The 13,377-nt window shown below is 39.1% G+C and overlaps 2 pseudogenes; both read right to left on the minus strand.

Annotated features, from left to right (window-relative positions):
* Nucleotides 1-918: 918 nt before the first annotated feature.
* LOC126622639 (non-functional pseudokinase ZED1-like) lies at nt 919-3,229 on the minus strand (annotated as a pseudogene).
* A 7,680-nt stretch (nt 3,230-10,909) lies between these two features.
* LOC126622640 (non-functional pseudokinase ZRK2-like) lies at nt 10,910-11,647 on the minus strand (annotated as a pseudogene).
* Between the last annotated feature and the right edge of the window lie 1,730 nt (nt 11,648-13,377).

A 13,377-nucleotide genomic window follows, 5' to 3' on the forward strand; every position in this document is an offset into this window, starting at 1 on the left:
ATTGACATTATTGAGCCTCTCAATTCTGATCAATTCAAACTTACTAGCCATTTCACAAATTTAATGATACTAACAACTACAAACAATAAGGGAAATAGAAACAGAATAATATACTACTAAACTTGATTTAATAAACAATAAACTTACTAAACTAAGTTGATCACGTTTGTCCTGCACACACTTCCCAAAAAGAAGTTACTATCTGGAAAATGAAATGTGTGTTTTCTATATTTGATTTGCAGTGCACAGTTTCCAATTCCTCTTGAATGAAATGTATGTTTGCGATATTTGAGATATTATATATACTAAATATAACCGCTTGGAGGAGTTCTAGTGGTTGAAATTGATGGTTTATGTTAACTGAGAATACAGATTTGCAGAAACACAATACTTCTATTCCTCTCAAGTCTGGTTACAGAACTCTCTTCAGTACATAATCAAGACGACGTTTCGTATTCCTTGTTTGAATGAAAGACAAAACTATAAATCCAATTGCAATTTGAATTAGATCCCCAGCGGAAGCCAACAAACGAAAACGCTGAGACTATCGTCTGCAGTCGATCGTTGTCTGATTCCGTGTATGATAACAGAGAACCAATGCTCGATACCACTAATGGAATTTAGCACGATTGTCACAGGATCAAACTCTAATGTTGTTAGACTATTGATTACTATGTGGTAATGCCAAGGGAGAAAAAAAGGGAAGAAGAGAGTTTGTTTCACATTTGATAATTTGTCTAGAGGAATGAATCCTCCTTTTATAGACTTCATCACACCCTTTCCATAGAGTTGTGAGACTTCTCTGAATGGTCTTATCCTTTCACGATAAGACATATCACTTATAGAAGGGTATAACTCTTATGATAAGTTATACCTCTTATCACACCCTTTGGTTAAGTGTATATCAGTACACCAATCTTATGGTGCACCTCCAAATATCAAATACACACATAGTAAAGCCAACATCATCATGATCATATTCCAACATGCAGGAGTTTTGATGGCATTGTTTCAACATATGATAAGATTCAGACTGCACCAACTCAGTAGATCGATCGATTTGTCCAGCTGTCCGCTGTCGGATGTCTTGTGCAAGCAGATCAGCAGCGCTTCTACTCCGGCAGTTTCATTTTCATCTGCGGACGGATGACTAGAATTTTGAAGAATTGGAAGTTTATTGGTAATGCTTTGCAAAGTCAACGATGCCTGGCCTGCTAAGAAATTACATGGTGCAGTTGGCGGTGGGCCAGGCCGAAGAAATACACATGACAAAGACAACTAATAACTTGCAAAGCAAGAAAGAAGGAACTAGAAAATATGAGGCTGTGACAAAATCACATACATGATAAACTCATCCATCATGCAAGGCAACACACATCAACGGCCTTACAATCTCACCTTCAAAATCCACCTCCAAATTCACCTATCACCCGAAAACCGGCACAATGCGTCATAGAGAAGCAAGCCTGTGCCTGGCACCCCAATAACAATGTGATGAATTTCCTAATGATAACTTGATTGATCGTCTAGAAAACCCTGAAGCACGCCGTAGAGTAAATCCTTTTGTAAAAAGGATCGAAGTTGTTGGTTGCCCTGTTGAGCTCTGGAGTAGAATAAAAAACAAATGGAAATTTGGAGCAAGCCTCTGTCTGAGATTGATTACAATTTTACAGAATGTTGTCGAAAAAAGCTTTGATGCATTAATTTGACTACCTTCTTTTGTTGTTTACTAAACACCAAGTGTGAACCGAAGAAAGCCAAATGCAATGATGAAAACCAGAACTTACAAAATTTTGGATGCCATCGTTTTTGCTTTTTGCATCAAAGACAAAAGCGATGCAAGGCCAGATACGGGATTCCGTGGTTGAATCAATACCCCCAGATGTTAACAAATGAGATGGATAACAATGTTAGTAGTATTAACCGGACAAAATAGACCTCAAGTTTTCTGTAATGTACCCAGTTTCCATGTAAGTAGGGTCAGCGTACAGTATGTTCTTTCACATTATCTTCAACATGCAAGTGCTGATTAACAATATTTGTACACCGCAGAAAACTTCTATCTTTTTCCCATCTTGGAATTATCAAGAAAATATAACAAAACTCTCAATGACCTCTGCTTCTTATGCAAGATTGGGCTCAAACCTTGAGTTTGGACTTTGGGGTGTGATAATTAATATATATGGTGGAGACAAATATAGTTGATCCGTTGACAAAAGGCCTACCAAGAGAACGAGCAGATTACAAACATTAGAATTGCCGTTAAACCATGATAACAAATGTAGTGGATTGAAGGTAGCTGGCCAAAACAAATTCTTCAATTCGAATGAGTTCTCTAGCCACATCCACCATGTATGGCCTTCCTTCAATGTCATCTCGAGTGCATAACAATGCCAGTTCAAGGAAATCATGCGACTGCTGTTGTACTTACTCGTTTCCCCTCACTTCCTCATAGATTCTCGGATCAAGAATTTCCCCAATTCGACCATCACAACCACGAGCATATGGAATTATTTCAATTCCTTCCACCCGCCAAATTTCCCAAGGTGTTCGTCCCGTCAGGAATACAACTAAAAGAACACCAAACCTGTAAACATCAGTTTATTTTATTTTATTTTTTATTTATTTTTTTTCTGAAATGAGACCAGGCCGCATGTAGGCAGGGTCAAGGTACCCTGGTGTCCCTCCCACAGCATCTTCAACATCCGATTCCGTTGGAGGAATGGTTGTAGAGTGCGAGAAGCTGTAAAGTTTGGAAATGTAGTCATCATCCAAGAACAGGCAGCTGGGGTTTAGATACCTATGAATGATGGGTTCGGCAAAAGCTATATGGAGATATGAAACTGCACTAGCAAGCTGCTTTGCAATACGCAATCTAATGTTCCATGGTAGTATGATTTGATCTTCATTATCCCCTCTTAAACTTCCATCATGTTTGAGAGCTCCTTTTGCTGCGTATGCATGCACCAGCACTGGTATGGGGAATTCTAAGCCTCAGCCCAAGAGTTTCTAAACATTATCATGGTTGCACATCTGTAATGAAATGATAATGTCACGAATAACACAAACCTATCCCTATCCTCATTTGACCAGCTCCGAATGTAGTACTTTGATACCATAATTGATCGGCCATCTAGAAATCCTCTAATAACTCTTTTAGATTCTTGTAGTATGACGACTCGATATCTCTTTCCTTCTTTCTAAAAATGGGCCGCTTTGAAGAGGACATTTTGCCCCTAACATATGCTGTGACTTATGGCTTAGGAAGAGTCAAAGAAGTTAGCTAAGAAAGATGAAAGAAATGTTTTCGACTATAAAGGGAAGAAAGATAGTTTCAAGACGCGTAAATGTTTATTTTTACACATTTTGCTCCCACAAGGCAAATGGGATATGCAAATAAGCCTTGTGAAGTGCATTTTAAGACAGTCAACTAGGACTTTGAGTGAGTCAAAGTCCGAGAGCGATCTAGCTTGGTACTACCCATTCACACACATACACGTATACACATACACACATACACAAAAGATTATAATGGTTCACCCAAAACCGGGCTACATTCACTTTGTATTTAGTTAGGTATGGAGGATTTTACGATATATACATGAAGGTGACTTCATTTTTGTCAAAGTTTGGAAGAAATGGAGACTTTGACCCTCTTGAGCAAGAGGTTTGATATGTGGACACAATCAGGAGGGAAATGTCTTCTATTACGTGGAGACGTCCATGTGAGACATATAGTGTAAACAAGTCTTGTGGATACAATGAATTCCAAACTGAGTCTGATGTTTGTCAACATTTTGCACAATCAAACACTTAAAAGTAGACAAGATAACTTTGTAGAGAATGAATTAGAGGAAGGAAAATAACGTTCTTGGCTAGTTATTTTCTGCAGATAAGTTTCCCTGTATATAAAAGATAAGGTGACTTTTTGATTAAGAAACCATTCAAACAGACTCCACTCAAAGTTGAATGCAGTGTTAAACGAGCAAGGGTTAAACAGCGCCTGGATGTAGTGTTAAACGAGCAAAGGTGCTGTAAATACTTCTTTTTGAATGATCCACTCAAAGTTGTTTGGAAGTATCTATTGACATCAACTTTACCTAGGACATGCAAAAGAAGTATTTTGACCTTACTGGACAGGTGAGGTCAAAATAGCTAGGACATGAGGGTAGGGTTTAAGAGAGTATAATGCATTTAGGAATGTGGAATACAGGAACCTTAACAAAAAAAATCTATAGAAGTAGTGGATGTTATGGTGAGCCCTTGCAAGTTTTTGCTTTTACCGATGTTGGACTCTTTAACTTTCACATCGTCACACGCTCTCTCACGTGTGGCAAATTTTCAATCCTAACACATGGATAACACAAGTTGCATGACTTGCATCAACCATGTTAGGCCTTGCTTCCCTTCTGTCTTTGGTGCACAATAGTGCCGGTGCTAAGAAAGCTTGCAATTGCTGTTGTGCTTGCTCATCTGCAATTCTACATGCCCTGACTTCCTCAAGGGTATTCTATTGCTGCTGCTTGATCCACATCTTGAATTTTTTGTTACATCAAGAATACAAGTTAAAGGACTCCAAAGCTATAAACCTCAGTTTTTTTCTGTAATGTACCCAGTTTCCATGTAAGTAGGGTCATCATACAATATGTCCTTTCACACCATCTTGAACATGCAATTGCTGAGTAGGAATCCTTATCGAGAGTGAAAAGTTGGGAATTTTGAAAAAGTCAATGTCCTTAGAAAATGCATGCGGGCTTTAGATCTCTATGAATGATGGGTCTAGAAAAGGCGGTATGGAGATATGCGAGTGCGTTAGAACCTTTCTTTGCAATCAGCAATATAGTTTCCCACTGTAATGATTTGGTATCCTCTAAACCTCCATGGCAGTCGATAAATCCTTGTGTTATGTATTCATGCACTAGAGCTGGTACTGGGAACTTAAAGTAGCAGCCCAAGGTTATCAAAGCATTCTTATGTGTACTCATCTGCATTGATATGATGATTTCGTGAATGACCATGTACCTAACTTGAACCTCACTTGACTAGCACCCTTTGAAGTACTTCCTGACTATAATTTACCGGTCATCTAGAAAACCTCTGGACTGATAGGAGGATGAATAAGGCAAGGTGGATGGAATTTGTTGGTTGATTTGAGAGCTCATCAGTGGAGCAAGTGCACATAGGACTAGATGTTCATCACAAGAAGCAATGAGATCCTCTAAATATATGCTTCAATTATGTAAGAATGAGCTCTCTTTTTCCTCTGTTTTGATTATCAGATACATAACAATTAATCAAGGCTATGACAAAGCCACAGACATGATACACAAAGAACCCGACACAGCATACATTCTTTGAAGAATATGCAGAGGTCATTGAGAGTTATATTTTCAAAAAAATTCCAAGACGGGAAAAACATACAAAGTTTTCTATGGTGCACAACTATTAAAATTTACAGTAAACTAGAAAACCAGAACTTATGAGATCTGGGATGCCATTGTTTTCACTTTTCTCCGGTGCAGAATCTAGCCTGCTCAGAATTGGTGATTCGGATTGCAGAAAGTGGTCTCCACCCAATCTTGTGCAGGTTGTATGTGCAAGAAGACATTTACAAAATGAGAAGTTTGTTGATATACAAAGTTCTATTATCAGCTACAAATCCTCAATTATGAGGATGATCATGGCTTAATCGGATATATATTCTAGTTTGTGCATAGAGATTTTGCTTCAACATCAGTAGATGAGAGACTGATCAGATTTCGAACTGATAGGGTGCTGACTACGATGGTGTGTCAGAACTATCAGGATTCAATAATTGGTTAGTTGGTCAAAAGGTTAGCGAGTAATTAGGGTAAGAGATAAGGTGGTTAGTCGGTTACTTGGCAGCTAAGGCAGTGAGTAGCTATATAAAGGAATTGTAAGAAGAAAGAGTGTGTGTTGAATAAAATGCATGTTGTTTGATATATTCTCCTACTTCATTGAGAAAAAAGTGAGGTAGGATACTATCATTTGTATCAGCGAGTGCATCGATCCTGTTTAAGCCTTCCTCGTGCGTGACTCACCTTGCTTCTTGGCAAGCCATGGAGTCGCATGTATCCAAGCTCGAAGCATAATTTGTTGAATTCCAGAAGGAGTTCAGGGAATCAGGAGTTGAATTCGTTGAATCAAGAAAGGAGAACAAAGCGAACCACGAGCTGATTTTGCAGCCGTTGCAATCATTGTCATTGCGGGGTAGTGGGTCGATCAGGGAGTTTTCTGACACCACACACTCCGATCCAGTGCTGCGGGCAGGAAGGGATCCTAATTGGGACGCCATGCCAAATCGCCAAGAAGTTCAGGTCAGTGCAGCGATTCAACTTCCCCCATTCCTCAAGATTTGCTAATGGCGACGATCCCTTGAGCTGGATTTATAAGGCTGATCGCTATTTTGACTTCTTTAACATCGAAGACTCCAAGAAAGTGAAAATGGTGTCCTTTCATCTTGAAGGGGAGCCATTGCAGTTGTTCCAGTGGACTAATTGCATTGTGAAATACCCCAAATGGGACAATTTCACCAAGGCTTTATGTTAAGAATTCAGACCTTCTGAGTTCAAAGATTCTGCAGCAAGCTTGGTGAAGTTGCGACAAACGGCCTCTTGAGAGACTACATCCTGGAGTTCAGAAGGCTAGCTAACAGGACTTGAGATATGACCCATTCTATCTTGAAATTGTGCTTCATTAGAGGCTTAACGGCGGAATTAAGGCACGATGTCAAAATCCTGAAGCCAAAGGACGTTTTGGAAGCCACGGCTTATGCTCAGCAATTGGATGCCAAGCTCTCGGATCTAAAGGTTAAATCTTTCTCTTGATCTTATGGTGCTACTCTTATGCAAACACCCTTATCCAATATTAGTAATGTTCATACTAGTGATGTTAAGACCAAAACTGATAATGTGAGAAGGCTAACTCGTGATGAGGTTGAATTCTGTTGAAAAAATGGTCTTTGTTTTCACTTTAAAGAGAACTATACTAGGGGACATTCTTGTGAGAAAAAACAATTGTTGCTTATTGATGTTCAAGAATTTGAAGAAATGGCACAGTTAGAAGAAGTGAATTTAGAACCTGAGATAACTGCTTGTGCATTGTTTGGCACCCCTCCTCCTAAATCTATTAAAACAATGAAGGTTTGTGGTATGATTAAGAACTGTTATGTTATTATACTCATTGATTCAGAAAGTTCTCATAATTTCATTGATCTATAATTGGTTAAGAGAATTAGAGGGCAGTTGGTAACCACTCATGCATTTCATGTCAAGATAGCGGATGGGGGAAATGTATTAACTTCAGGCACTTTGGGCGCAGTACCACTTAAGAGTTAAGAGTATTATTGCATCATAGATTTGTATGCTCTGGCGTTAGGGGGTTGTGACATAGTGTTAGGGGTGTAATGGCTCAAGACTCTTGGCCCGGTTCTATGGGACTTTGACAAACTGTATATGAAATTTCAACAAGGCAACATAACTCACTACATTTCCAGTCAAGAAGCTTATGTGGATCATGTTTAGGATGTTACTGCATTTCAAATAGAGAGGTTATTGCTGCAAAAACCATCAATTGGAGCAATTTTGTTTCAGTTACAACCTGAGGGTCTTGATCAACAAGTGGGAACTCTCTCATTGGCCCAACAACAACAATTACAACAGCTCTTACATCAATTTGAGGTGATATTTCTTACCCCTAGTGCATTACCACCTCCCACGTCACATGATCATATAATTCCTCTCATTGAAGGTTGTAGACCACCAAGTATAAGGCCTTATAGGTATGGTCCTCTATAAAAGACAGAAATTGAGAAGTGTGTGTAGGAACTGTTGATTGCAGGTTTCATTCGAGTATGTAATAACCCTTACTCCTCCCTAGTCATTCTAGTTAAGAAAAAAGAAGGGACTTGGAGAATGTACATGGACTATAGACATCTCAATGGTATCACAATTAGAGACAAATTTCCCATCCTATTGATTGATGAACTATTGGATGAACTGTTTGGAGCTGAGTTTTTCTCTAAGTTAAATCTCAGATCAGGTTACCATCAGATTTGAATGCATCATGATGACATTGAGAATACTACTTTTTGAACTCATGATGGTCACTATGAGTTTTTAGTCAAGCCCTTTGGATTAACTAATGCCCCAGCAACCTTCAAGTGCTTAATGAATGAGATATTCAGGCTATACCTTCGAAAATTCATTCTGGTATTTTTTTATGATATCTTGGTGTATAGCAGATCTTAGGAGTTACACTTAGAACACCTCTCAAACAGTTTTTGAGCTTCTGCAATCTCATACCCTATACATCAAACAGTCTAAATGTGCATTTGGGCAAGTTAAAGTAGAATATTTAGGGCTTATAGTATCGAAAGAGGGAGTGGCAGCTGACCATTATACTTGATGCCATAGCCAAGTGGCCTATGCCTACTACTGTGAAATCTTTAAAAGGATTCCTTGGGTAGACAGGTTATTACAGGAAATTTATTCCTGATTTTGGCAAGATAATTAGTCCCTTGACAGTTCTTACCAAAAAGGATAATTTCAAGTAGAGTGAGGATGCCACAATGGCATTTAACACACTTAAATAAACGATGTTGTTACCTCAGGTATTGGCCTTACCAGATTTCAGTCAACCTTTTACAATCGAGAGTGATGCATCTGGTTATGGAATTGGAGCTGTTTTACAACAAAATGGTAGACCTATTGCATTTACCTGTATAGCATTGAGTGTTAGGAATCAATCTTTATCTGCTTATGAAAGGGAAATGATGGCTATCCTACATGCAATCAAAAAATGGCAATCCTACCTTGTGGGCAAACATTTCATTATCAAGATAGACCACCATAGCTTGAATTTTTTTCTGCAAAATTGAGCTAACACTTCATTTCAGCAGAAGTGGGTGTCTAAACTGTTAGGCTTTGACTATGAAATCCAGTATAAACAACGGTGTGATAATCAGGTGGTCAATGCTTTATCTAGACCCCCATTGGAAGCACTTCAAGGGCAGTTGAGTCCTACACTGGATTAAATGAAGCTTTTGGCAATTTCTTACCCTTACCTAAGCTGGATGGATGATTTGAGGAGGCATATTAAACAAGACCCTTGGATTTGAGAAAAGATTCAAGAAGTGAAGACTGTCACAGATTCATCTCCATTGGCTCTTTTGAAATACAAAGTTGACAATGGTTTTCTCAAGTACAAGAATCAAATTGCCTTAAGTCCCAACATCTCTTGGCGCCAACATGTATTTAAAGAACATCATAGTAGTCCTTCTACAGGCCATCTTGCTTTCTTAAAGACTTATAAGAGACTCTTTAGATCCTTTTACTGGAATGGAATGAACAAGGATATCAAGGATATGGTAGCATTTTGTTAGGTTTGTCAATAGCAAAAATATAAGACTTACTCCTGCAGGTTAACTTCAACCATTACCAATTCCTTCTAGGGTGTGGTCTAATATATCAATGGATTTCATAATGGGGCTACCTCATTGTTGGGGTAAAACAGTAATCTGGGTGATCGTCGATAGATTATTGAAGTATGGTCATTTCCTAGCCTTGTCTAATGCATTCACGGCATCATAAGTAGCTAATCTCTTTGTGGAACTCATATTAAAGTTGCATGGCATGCCTACATCAATCATCTGTGATAGAGATCCCTTATTCATTAGTGCTTTCTGGAAAACATTCTTTACACTACAAAGATCTTCATTACGCCACAGCTCGGGGTACCAACCTCAAACGAATGGCCAAACAAGAATTTGTTAATCGTTGTTTAAAGACTTACTTACGTTGCTTTTGTAGTCTCCAACCTAAGAAGTGGTCTTATGGTTACTATGGGTAGAATGAAGCTATAACACAGCTCACCATTCTGCAACGAAGTTATCCCCATATGAAGTAGTGTACGGTTAACCTCATCCACACCTTCCAGCAGGTACGACTAAGTTGGAGATGGTGGACAAAAGTTTAAAGGAAATGAATATGATGCTATCCTTGTTGAAAGAAAACTTGGGAGCGGCTCAAAATCGAATGACCATGCAAGCAAACAAACATAAAACTGAAAAGGTTTTCCAAGTGAGAGATCTTGTGTACTTGAGGTTGGTTCTTTACCAACACTTATCGTTGACTTCCCATCCTCTCCATAAGCTGCAACCTCAATTTTATGACCCTTTTGAGATTTTAGCAAAAGTTGGTCTCGTGGCTTACAAGTTAAAGCTTCCAGAAACATCAAAATTGCATCCAGTGTTCCATGTTTCCTGCTTGAAGAAGCACTTAGGACCTAATATTTAACCTACAGTTTTGTTACCACTGAACACAGACAATGGGATTTTACAGGACGTACCAACTGCAATATTGGATTGACAATTGATCAAGAAAGGTAATGCAGCAATCACTGAAGTATTGGTCCAGTGGCAAAATCACATAACCGATGAAGCTACACGGGAGGTTTATGCAGATTTGAAGAGTCGGTTTCCTATAATTACTCAACTGTGAACCTTGAAGACCTTATGCTTTCCAAATATACATGCCCTATCTTGTAATGTTTGTTTAAAGTCAGGTTGTACAAGCCTTATTTCAAAAGGGGGGTATTGATAGGGTGTTGACTAGGATGGTGTTTCGACACTATCAGGTTCAATAATTGGTTTGTTGGTTAGAAGGTTAGTGAGTAATTAGGGTAAGAGACAATTACTTAGCAGCTAAGGTAGTGAGTAGCTATATAAAGGAATTGTAAGAAGAAAGAGTGTGTGTTGAATAAAATGTATATTGTTTGATATATTGTCCTACTGCATTGAGAAAGAAGTGAGGTAGGATACTATCACAAACATTATAATTGTCGTTGAACCAGTATCAATACTTTTGATTACCAATGTAATGAATTAACGTTAGCTGGGCAAAACAAACTCTTCAATTCGAATGAGTGCTCTAGCCACATCCACTAAATATGGTCGGCCTTCAATTGTATCTCGAGTGCATAACAATGTCAAGTTTAGGAAATCATGCAACTGCTATTGTACTTGCACATTTCCCCTCACTTCCTCATAGATCTTTGGATCAACAACTGCCTCAATTCGACCATCAAAACTACGAACATATGAAATCAATAAGTCAATTCCTTCTGCTTGATTAGATTCCAGATCTTTTCGTCTCGTCAGGAATACAAGTAAAAGCACACCAAAGCTATACATATTAGTTTTTTCTATAATGCGATTAGACCACAGGTAGATAATGTCAATGTACCCAATTGTCCTAGTCACATCATCTTCAAAACCCAATACCATAGGAGGAATGGTTATAGACAGCAAGAAGTTATAAAGTTTAGGAACATAGTCATCATCCAAGAATAGGCAACTGGGTTTCGGATCCCTATGAATGATGGGTCTAGCAAAAGCAGTATGGAGATATGAAACTGCACTAGTAACCTGCTTTGCAATATGCAATCTAACGTTCGATGGTAGTATGATTCGATCTTCATTAGCCTCTCTTAAACTTCCATCAGGGTTGAGAACTCATTTTACTACGTATTCATGCACTAGCACTGGTATAGGAAACTCTAAGCAGCAGCCCAAGAGTTTCAAAACATTCTCATGGTGGCTCTTGATAAAGATTTTACCACCTGTCATAGTAGGGATAAAAACACAACACTTAAAAATACTTGCAAGAGTACAAGGTTATCATAGTATAATAACCCACTAGATAAGCACCGAAAACATATATCGAAATCTCTTAACAAATCTCTGGAGCTCTAAGGCTCAAAGCATCAATTCATAAACCTTGATAATTCATATTCGTAAATCCATAAAATAAATCATGTGTAATTCCATAGAATTTCATATATGATAATCCAATATTTCATAACCTTTGGTAAAACGTCAATTTGAATAAATCATAATTAATGCATAAAACATAAGATTATAAAATCATGCTTTTCGTGAATGCAAGCCTAATAACTTAGTAAAAACATGCAAGTTAAGAAGGAGTCCACTCACCAATATTCCGCTACTGAGAAATCGCTCGAACTAGGGAGGAGGGGGTCGCTTCCATCGATGCACCTAAACACAAATAGAGAGGCATTTAATAAAACTATACTAAAACCATAAAAGTTGGAAAAATAAACAGGGGATTAGGATTCGGCATGTCGAGAAACCAAAAGAAGGACCTTGGGTTCCCGCACGCACCGCCACAAAGCGGTGGCTTGGTAACCACGCGCCACCCTTTGCCTCGCCATGCACCTAGATGATTAGTTAGAAAGTTGGCCAGAAAAGTTGCCGGCATCACCATGATGGCCACCATGGACAACGGTGGAGCACAGTACCTTCGGCAAAGACGCATGTACTCCACATACAGACCAAGGCTGCGCCCACGCGCAAACCATACACCAACCGTTGAAATGGGTTTCAGACTCAGGTCGGGTTAAATCTGGGCTTGGGTCTGATGGGTTGGACTAGGTTTGCTGGGCTGGGCCGAGTTAGAGTTAATGGGCCAAGGGTTTTGGTCCTAGGTTACTAGGTTAAAAAATTTGGGCCTAGATATTTGGTTAATGGATTTAAGTCTGGGTTATAAAATTGGGCTTGGGTTAGTGGGTCGCATGGCCCAAAGGTTTAGACCAATTTTGGGTTGCAAGTCAGGTCAACCCGATTGGGTTTGTGGGTCATCGAACCCAATGAAGGAGAAAGTCGGACTTTTGGCCAGGAACTTCCTCGACTCCGTTTTGGATCAATACTCCACCATTTCCAGTGATTTTTTAACCAAAGTGTAATGAGACAAGAATTCGAATCATACCTTTAGTTTCCTCAGTTGTGGCCAGATTTCGCCAGAAAATGGCTCGAAAGTTGCCGGGTTCCTAGCAGAAATTGAAGAAGGTTTCTCCCGAAGTGTTTTCTACATCCGCACGCGTGATTAAATCCTAAACTACCCTAATCCAACATAAAACACAATCTATGGGGTTCCAGGGGTTTACCTTGGTTGGAGATTCAAGAAGCTCGCTAGAGTATGACGAAGTGATGCCATTGTGTTCCTTTGTACAGAAAGAGAAAGAAGTCGGAAGAAGAGAGAGCTGGGGAAATTTGAGGGAAAAAGGGTGATAGTGGTGAGGTCGTTGTTGCTATTGTATGTATGGACGGTGTTGTGTGTGTGGTGCTCAGGAATAGAGAAGGAGAGAGTTGCAGAGAAGAGAGGTGAGGGAGAGTTCGAGAGTGTCCGAGAGGTTGAGGGAGGGAAAGACACGGGGAAGAAGTGGGGTATGGGCCCCATGAGTCAGTAGAAAATAATAAAATAAAATAAAACAAATATCCCACCTCAAAATCTAGAATAGTGAATTGATTATTTTGCCCATCGACTTCAAAATTCAGTA

This window comes from Malus sylvestris, chromosome 5, assembly GCF_916048215.2.
Source record: "Malus sylvestris chromosome 5, drMalSylv7.2, whole genome shotgun sequence".
NCBI lineage: Eukaryota > Viridiplantae > Streptophyta > Magnoliopsida > Rosales > Rosaceae > Malus > Malus sylvestris.